Source organism: Salvelinus sp. IW2-2015, unplaced genomic scaffold (assembly GCF_002910315.2).
Source record: "Salvelinus sp. IW2-2015 unplaced genomic scaffold, ASM291031v2 Un_scaffold8755, whole genome shotgun sequence".
In the NCBI taxonomy this organism is placed as follows: Eukaryota; Metazoa; Chordata; class Actinopteri; order Salmoniformes; family Salmonidae; genus Salvelinus; species Salvelinus sp. IW2-2015.
Genome location: NW_019950014.1, coordinates 12,982 through 22,281, shown reverse-complemented (window position 1 = coordinate 22,281; position 9,300 = coordinate 12,982). Strand labels below are relative to the sequence as shown.

At 41.7% G+C, this 9,300-nt stretch overlaps 1 pseudogene; it reads left to right on the top strand.

The window, feature by feature from the left end:
- The first annotated feature begins 871 nt into the window (after positions 1-871).
- Positions 872-4,612, top strand: LOC112079630 (parvalbumin beta-like; annotated as a pseudogene).
- The last annotated feature ends 4,688 nt before the right edge of the window (positions 4,613-9,300 follow it).

The window sequence follows — 9,300 nt, the reverse complement described above, 5'->3', positions numbered from 1 at the left end:
ACAAATGGCATAACATGGAGTAGATGTTGACTCTGAAGAGGACTGTACTTCTGCAGATCACCAGGTTCTGTCCATCACAGCTATAGAAAATGTGAAATTCTGACTGCGGATTTTTATCTCCCCAAAAGAAGCAATTATATCCTTAGCATCTTTGTCATCATTGGGAATCATAGTCAACGGCTTAATATTTCTACATGGAAAACCCCCATTATGCATAATGCGACTATGGGATAGTTTGGCATTGGTTTTATTTCCTATTCAAGCCATTAAACAGGCTGGGTTGTAAGCTTCTACCCCCTGACAAGTTAGTTGACAATTAGTTGTGAAAAATGTTTCTGCTCTGATTTAGTTAATGAAGGGGAGGAGGGAGTTCCAATTGCGAGATGTTATCTCAGGGTTTGAGGACAGAGAAACGTCATGTTTTCTTTCTTGGATTCACAAAGCTGGCAGGGAGGAGAGTGGTGTTGGGTAATAGGCAAAAATCAAAGAGAGGCGAGATCTGCCATCACTGACCTTACAGCCGGACACCAACCTCACCCAGATTAACGGTTGAGTACCAGGCCGGCTTTAAAGATATAATTATGCGTTGTCTTTTGTTTTTCAGTTCTGTAGGATGAATGTATCTTTTCTGTGTATTCATTGAGTCATGTTTTGTCAATCCAGGGTTTTTTTTTCAATCGGATCAAATGTAATTGGTTTAATTCCACAACAAATATAGGACATATGCAGATGCAGGGACTCTCTAGGTCTCCGCTTGTAGCAAACAATTGTCCTTAAGTTGCAATCTCAAGACTTTGGACAAATTTGTAATTGTTTGCAAAATTGTATTTAGTGTTTTTATCTCTGAACCACAGACTTGAAACGTCAAGCAATTGTCATTGAATAAATTCCACAGAAACAGTAGCTATATAGTACTCGAAGCTGAAGGAGGATAGGCTGATGAGGGATTTGTCTGATGCTTTAAGAAAAACACACCCTGACTGTTTGTGTCAGGAAAACACACCTGTGTCACTTTCATTTATTGTGATGTGTTTCCCTATTGCAAGCACGTGTCCCTCAGGCACAGAGACCATGGCGTTTACAGGGTTGCTGAGAGAGGAGGACATCAGGGCTGCCGTCAAGGCTTGTCAAGGTGAGTCAAAACACGTGAACACACCATTACACACACACACCCACACCACACACACACACACACACACCACACACACACACACACACACACACACACACACACACACACACCACACACACACACACACACACACACACACACAACACACACACAACACACACACCCACACACACACACACACACACACACACACACACACACACACACACACACACACACACACACACACACACACATACACACACACACACACACACACACACACACACACACACGCCAAGAGTCCACTCCCAAGGGCGGTCCTATATTGGGGGAAGGTTGGAGGGTGGATCCAGGTAACCAGGCAGCCAGGGGGCTGGGGAGCAGCAGAGCAGTTACCACCCAGATACCAGTGTTTATGCTGAGCATTGAAGAGAAGACAAATCAGCCAGTCAAGCAGGCTTCATTTGCAACCCACCAGCATTTAATTATTTAGCTACACATTACATCTGCTTCAGAGGGCAGACTAACACACCATCCAGAATACACCCACATGTAAATGCTTGTATACTCACGTTTCAGTATATCATCAGCATAACTGTTTGTGGTGTATAATATATTATTCAAAACAGACTTGATCCATCATTCTCTTTCTCTGTTCTTTATGAGACATTTGGTTTTCATAATGACCTGAGTGACTCTCTGTAACTGCATAAACTGTGAATAAAAATGTATTGATTTAAACATTTGATCTGTAGCATAATGTCACACGTTCACATTAGAATGGGTTCCCTGAGGTGTTCTGTGAATCTGTGTGTTTAGATTGGATAATAATGTCCTTAACTACCATATTATTGTCAGGGCTCAGTGGCATTAAAAATGCTAGAGGGTTTGTGTTTGTGATTGGAATGTCTGTAGTAGTCAAATGAAAGTAATTTGAGCGCATGAGAGAATGTTACATCTCTCTATTCATCCTCCTCTCCATTCTCTCTCCTTGTCATGCTGGCGGATCTCTCTTTCCTCCACACTCTCTCACTTCCTCTCGACATCTCTCTACATTTCTCTTGAACATTCCCCATCTCTCCATTAGCTCCAGGCACATTCAACTTCAAGTTGTTCTTTGCACAAGTGGGACTGACGGCAAGCAGAGGCAGAGGGCAACGGGTGTTCAGAGTCCTGGACCAAGACCAGAGTGGATACATAAGGAGGAGGAGCTGAAGTATGATATGAGTTGGGGAGGGTGGCTGTGTGTGGAGGGAGGTAGGGAGGGAGGTGTGTGTGTGGAGGAGGGGGGTGCACGTGAAGGGGTTGGTCCCAGAAATGTTCCATATGCCACAAAGCTTATTTAGCTCAAATGTTGTGTACACAATTTCTTACATCCCTGTCAGTGAGCATTTCTTCTTTGCCAAGATAATCCATCCACCTGACAGGTGTGCATATCAAGAAGCTGATTAAACAGAATTATCATTAGACAGTTGCACCTTGTGCTGGGGAAATAAAAGGCCACTCTAAGATGTGCAGTTTTGTCACACAACACAATGCCACAGATGTCTCAAGTTTTGAGGGAGCATACAATTGGCCTGGTCCACCAGAGTTGTTGCCAGAGAATTTAATGTCCTTTATCTACCATAAGCCACCTCCAATGTCATTTTAGAACATTTGGCAGTATGTCCAACCAGCCTCACAACAGCAGACCACGTATAACCACGCCAGCCCAGGACCTCCACATCCAGCTTCTTCACCTGTGGGATTGTCTGAGACAACCACCTGGACAGCTGATGAAACTGTGGGTATGCACAACTGAAGAATTTCTGCAAAACCTGTCAGAAACCGTTCAGGGAGGCTCATGTGCGTGCTTGTCGTCCTCACCAGGGTCTTGACCTGACTGCAGTTTGTCGTCAAAACCGACTTCAGTGGGCAAATGCTCATCTTCTATGGCACTGGCACGCTGGAGAAGTGTGCTTTTCACTGATGAATCCCGGTTTTAACTGTACCGGGCAGATGGTAGACAGCGTGTATGGCGTCATGTTGGCAAGCGGTTTGCTGATGATAACAATTGCATTTTATCGATGACAATTTGAATGCACAGAGATACTGTGACGAGATCCTGAGGCCCATTGTCATGCCATTCATCCGCCGCCATCACGTCATGTTTCAGCATGATAATGCATGCCCCATGTTGCAAGGATCTGTACACAATTCTGGAAGCTGAAAGTGTCCCAGTTCTTAAATAGCCTACATACTCACCAATATGTCACCCATTGAGCATGTTTGGGAAGCTTTGGATCGACATTTACGACATTGTGTTTCCAGTTCTCGCCAATATCCAGCAACTTCGCACAGCCATTGAAAAGAAGTTGGACAATATTTCACAAGCCACAATCAACAGCCTGATCACCTCTATGTAAAGGAGATGTGTCGCGCTGCATGAGGCAAATGGTGGTCACACCAGATACTGACTGGTTTTCTGATCCACGCCCTACTTTATTTTTAAGGTATATGTGACCAACAGATGCATATCTGTATTCCCAGTCATGTGAAATACATAGTTTAGGCTTAATGAATTAATTTCAGTTTACTGATTTCCTTATATGAACTGTAACTCAGTAAGATCTTTGAAATTGTTGCATGTTGCATTTATATTTTTGTTCAGTGTAGTTGTGTGTGGTTGTGTGTGTGTGTGTGTGTGTGTGTGTGTGTGGGTGTGTGTGTGTGTGTGTGGTGTGTGTGTGTGTGTGTGTGTGTGTGTGTGTGGGTGTGTGTGTGTGTGTGTGGTGTGTGTGGGTGTGTGTGTGTGTGTGTGTGTGTGTGTGTTGTCATGCTCATAGAAAGAGCCTGATGTATTCAAGCTGAAATAAACTATACATTACATATCAATACAATGAAGCAGCATTGACACATGAGATGTAGGTGTAGTTCTTCACTCCTCTCTCCTCTCTTTGTTTGTGTATCCCCAGATTATTCCTGCAGAACTTCTCCTCAGGGGCCAGGGAGCTGACTGATGCTGAGACCAGAACTCTCTAGCGGCAGGAGACAGAGACGGGATGGAAAGATAGGGATGGAAGGTACAGATTACAGTACACTCACATCAGCACTACACACACCTGACAGGAGAGCAACAGAGGACTGTCCAATGCTGACACGAAATATCATCTTGATAATAGTTTCATCAGTTTTATATAATTATATTGATATTATTCCAGATAATAGGGATATTGCATCTGAAGGAAGGAAGGAACGCTGCAAAGGCATAGTGGAAGAACCAGTAATAAATGCAAGTTTTTCAACGTATGCAATATTCACTGTGACTTGGCTGTGAGGTCACACGTCAGGTGATCACTATATCTCTTTGTCATCGCTCTGTTTCTCTGTTCTCTTGCAGAGTTCTGCGCTTTGCTGAAATGAAGCTTTCACTCCTCATCAGGCTGTCTCTTTTTTTTTCTTTCTTTTGGTACTTTTTACAACGTCTGGAACCCAAAACGTCCAGATTCAGCAAGTCTGGAGGGAAATGCCACCTCAGCGACTCGATTTACATGCCTGCTGGTCCTCTCCCCGGTTGATGGTGCATCTTGGCACATAAGTTCGTAGCCGTGGATATTAGGTGTATAAGTCAGTATCAGTCTATCCATTGGGTAACTGGTACGGTTTAATAAAGGATTTAAAACGTAGATATGATGTCCGTGTGTCTTACTACAGTCCGAAGGTTATGTTGGCGTTTCAGGTGCGTATTTGGGTCTAAGCTATTAGCCTGATTACCCCAGTGCATTTTAATTGTGTGTTCTGCATGGGCCGACAAGAGACAACGCAGCTCTAAATGTGATATATAAGCAAAGTGCCCACGGCTTGTGCAGGCTGCATTTCCGATGCAGTATAAGCAAGCGAGAGGCTGCGTGCCTACAGCACGCAACATGGACAAGACCCGGAGCCCGGACGATGCCAACTACAGTACATCACAGAGTGACGGAAACCTCTTGAGTAGATGACGACGAGAGAGATCATTCATCAAGACAATGAGATGAGTAGCCTATTGTAAGCATCAGTTAAATCCATCTTAATTTACTTATACTGTACTGACAGCGATACGTCAGTCTGCAATGAGGCCAGACAGGTTAAATATGGTTAGATGTGGGCAAAACAAAATATTTCGGAAAAATGATAAAAACATTTGATTAACTCATTCAGTGTTTGTGTCCCCGTATGGCGTGTCCATATCAGGACTAACACCGCCTTCTGCTGGAGATAATTCCAAATGAATACTTTTCAGACCTAACATGCTTATTTCGATAGATGGGTTAACATCTGCCTTTGCCCATGAAGAATCATGTGAATAAAATATATAACATTGTATTATCTATTGTAAACGAAAAAGCCGAGAGCATTCATTTTGATATATGCATACAATTATGCGTAATGTTTGGGTAGGCTATAGCCTATAGGCTACACTTATAGTCTACATAAGGTCATTTGAGTAGGCTGTAGCCTATAACAGTGTTCCCCAACTGGCATCCAGCGGGCCGAAATCTGTTCCAAAGTATTCCACACATAATAGAGAGATATACAGTAACAGTCAAAAGTTTGGACACACCTACTCATTCAAGCGGTTTTTCTTTATTTTTTACTATTTCTACATTGTAGAATAATAGTGAAGACATCAAAACTAGTAAATAACACATATGGAATCATGTAGTAACCAAAAAAGTGTTACAAATCAAAAATATATTTGAGATTCTTCAAAGTAGCCACCCTTTGTCTTGATCTATGCTTTGCACACTCTTGGCATTCTCTCAACCAGCTTCACCTGGAATTATTTTCCAACCGTCTTGAAGGAGTTCCCACATATGCTGGCACTTGTTGGCTGATTTTCCTTCACTCTGTGGTCCAACTCATCCCAAACCATCTCAATTGGGTTGAGGTCGGGTGATTGTGGAGGCCAGTCATCTGATGCAGCACTCCATCACTCTCTTTATTGGTCAAATAGCCCTTACACAGCCTGGAGGTGTGTTGTGTCATGTTCCTGTTGGAAAAACAAATGATAGTCCCACTAAGCACAAACCAGATGGGATGGCGTATCACTGCAGAATGCTGTGGTAGCCTGCTGGTTAAGTATGCCTTCAATTATAAATAAATCACCATCAGTGTCACCAGCAAAGCACCATCTCACCTCTCCTCCATGTTTCACGGTGGGAACCACACATGCGGAGATAATCCGTTCACATCCTCTGTGTCTCACAAAGACATGCGTTTGGAACCAAAAATCTCAAATTTGGATTCATCAGACCAAAGGACAGATTTCCACGTTAGTTGACAACTCAACCAAATGTAAATCAAAACTAGCCGTTTAATGATGTCTGTGTCCTGTGGGATGGCTCTGCATGGCATCCCAGTTTCGTAAATAGTTGTATTGATCGAAGGCTTTTTTTTCTCAGGCGGTAAAAGGTGATGGAGGACACTCACGTCGAATTCCATGCGTACCCTCTCCATCCGTCTTTGTCTCCCAACTGACTGACGGATACTCTATATCCAACACCACACAGGTGACATGCTATTCCCGTTAGTGCAGTGTCGCATTGAGAAGGAAGGCGTTCTTTTCTACCATTCCACCCAGGTGTAAACAACAATGTCATGGTGAAGTTGTTTGAGAGCTAATAAACTGCTCGGAGTGGCTATATAGCTGGTATAGAGCATAGCATTCAACCTTGTAGCCAGGCCTACTTCACAACATGGGCGTAAATGTTGCCGGCATTATTTAAACTCATTGCCTGTAAAGAAGAAGGATTAGGTGGTAAGAGGCTTCATTTTAAAAACGTATTTACTGATTCTGTGAATTGTTAAAGGTCCTCTATGCAGGGAGTCGCAGAAGGTAGAATGCGTATTCAGTGACTATATCAAATATTTTGTGCGTAATATCCCTAGCTGTGTTTGTGTCAATTAATAAATCAATTAGATAAATCACGAAAAAGCAGGAAGTCATGAAGAGCTGAAGTGTTCCTTTCCACCATGGGTCTACCCTTAGCAACATATCTTAATAGGCTATAATGATATTTACATTCTACCCTGGAAACAGAACCTAATATGTTGTGACTTTATGAGTTTAAAATGTTTTTACATTCTATCAATAGGGCTGGCCTGATACTGAGAATTGATACCCCAAACAACCGATTTTCTTTTATCTGCCCAGATGCGTGAATAGTGTCAATGAAGTCACTCCCTAGCCTACTTTGTTGTCAAGACGGCTATGACCTTGCCACGTCTTTAGGCCTCACACAATGGCCATAATCAGAGCCCTGAACAACCTCATTTGTTACGTTAAAAAAATATATATATTTTTTCAAAACCGATGCTGATTTAGTAACTGGGACTCAAACTCCTATAAATGGTGTGGGGTCACCGCACCGGGTCACGGGAATACAAAACAGAAGGAAAGGGGTTAGGGTCAGCCAACTCGAGTTATCCACTAATTTTCACTCGCCTTCACGCAGCGCAATGGTGAGTAGGATGTGCGCTCTCCGAAGGAACTTCAGTGCGCAAAGGGATCTCAGATGGTGGCATTGAATTGGAATACATCAGAATAGTGAATATGAACCAAATCTTACATGGAGCACCGGACTCTCAGTAAAAATGGATTAAAAACATTTTAGGACAATTTTCAGCAGAGGCAAACTTGATCATTTATGGACAGCAGTTGTGAAGGTGGATAACAATTTGAGCTTCTTACCAACCGTTATAATCATTAGTCACTGATTTGTTCTCCTGTTTTTTTTATTATTTGAAAAACAATAAGATTATGATAATTAAAGACAAAAGAGAGTACATGTGCAGCGTGTATGGAGAGGTAAAACAACAAAACGGGCTTGTAAAGCACCTCCTTTCAAATAGAGAAAAATAAAGAGGAATGGAATGGAATAACTAATAGTTTTATTTATACAAATGCCAGATGTTATCAAAAGAGAGAATCACCAAAAGCTATCTCGAAAAGTTGGGTTTCCTGAGATGGGGGTCATTGTCTAGCTGCCTCTGATAGGCATGAAAGAGAGGGTGATTCTGTTAAAGATAGATGCAGTGAATGTCATTCAATTTACTGAATCATATCACACACTCGTATTACAAAGAAACCCAAAAAATAGTAGCCTATATTTACCTCATAAACAGTATGCCTATAATTATTTWAAATTGTCTATTTAACCTTTTACACTCGTGGAAATGAGCTTATATGGATAGGGATACATTGAAATGTTTCTTGCAGAAGAAGTATGAAAACCATATGCATAACAATGGTAGCAATTGAAAGGGAACAGTTTGGAAATTATGGGRAAATGATTAGACACAACGGTTCACCTGACACAAGACTGAATCCAATCATTACATTGTTGATTTTATGTGCATTTTACATGTACTGTACTTCTCGCGGCATTTGTTGAGAACGAAATCTGAAAATACTATGGATACATTCAGTAACATGACACGAACATTCCTGGAAAATGCGGGTTAGGTGCAAAATAAGACAAATAAATGACAAGGTTTGAGTGAGAGGACTAACTGGTGTCTCCAAGTGGCCACACACCTCTCCAAATTGTGCACAGTTCCTAAGTAATTTTACTCAAAGAAGTCTTCAACTATTAGGTGCTTTATTAAGCTCTCCTAGAGCAAGTACACTTATAGTTATTTGGTGAGGAACACAACCCTGCATCCCTGCCATCACACAATTACTGTTGTTGTTTACGCAATCAAAAAACKGTCTATTATAAATTGCAATCTGGGTCAGGTGGGCATGATAGCATGTTCTGTTGCCAACACGTTATTACAGTTTTAGACTTTCACAATGCAATTCAGGGAAACAGATCATCATTTTGGTGCGCTTTGAAATGAGTCATTAGTGCATTCTGGTGCATGTTCCGCAGCTAATTTTCTTCACAAAAGACAAACATAGGCTCATTGTGTTCAGAACAACCCAGGGTATGACAACATCTCATATTCTAACTGTACATCAAACAAAGTGATSATAAACGCTGACACTGTTTATGACATGGATTTTAGGATATGGAAATGTGAAGTGCACATTTGGACTCATGGGTGTTTGGCTTGCTTATATGACAACAAAGTGGTATTTATTATAATCTTCCAACGTCTCATCTTTCAAAAATACATAGAGTCTTCTTAATTTACAGAATTTTCCTCAGTCAGACAACAAA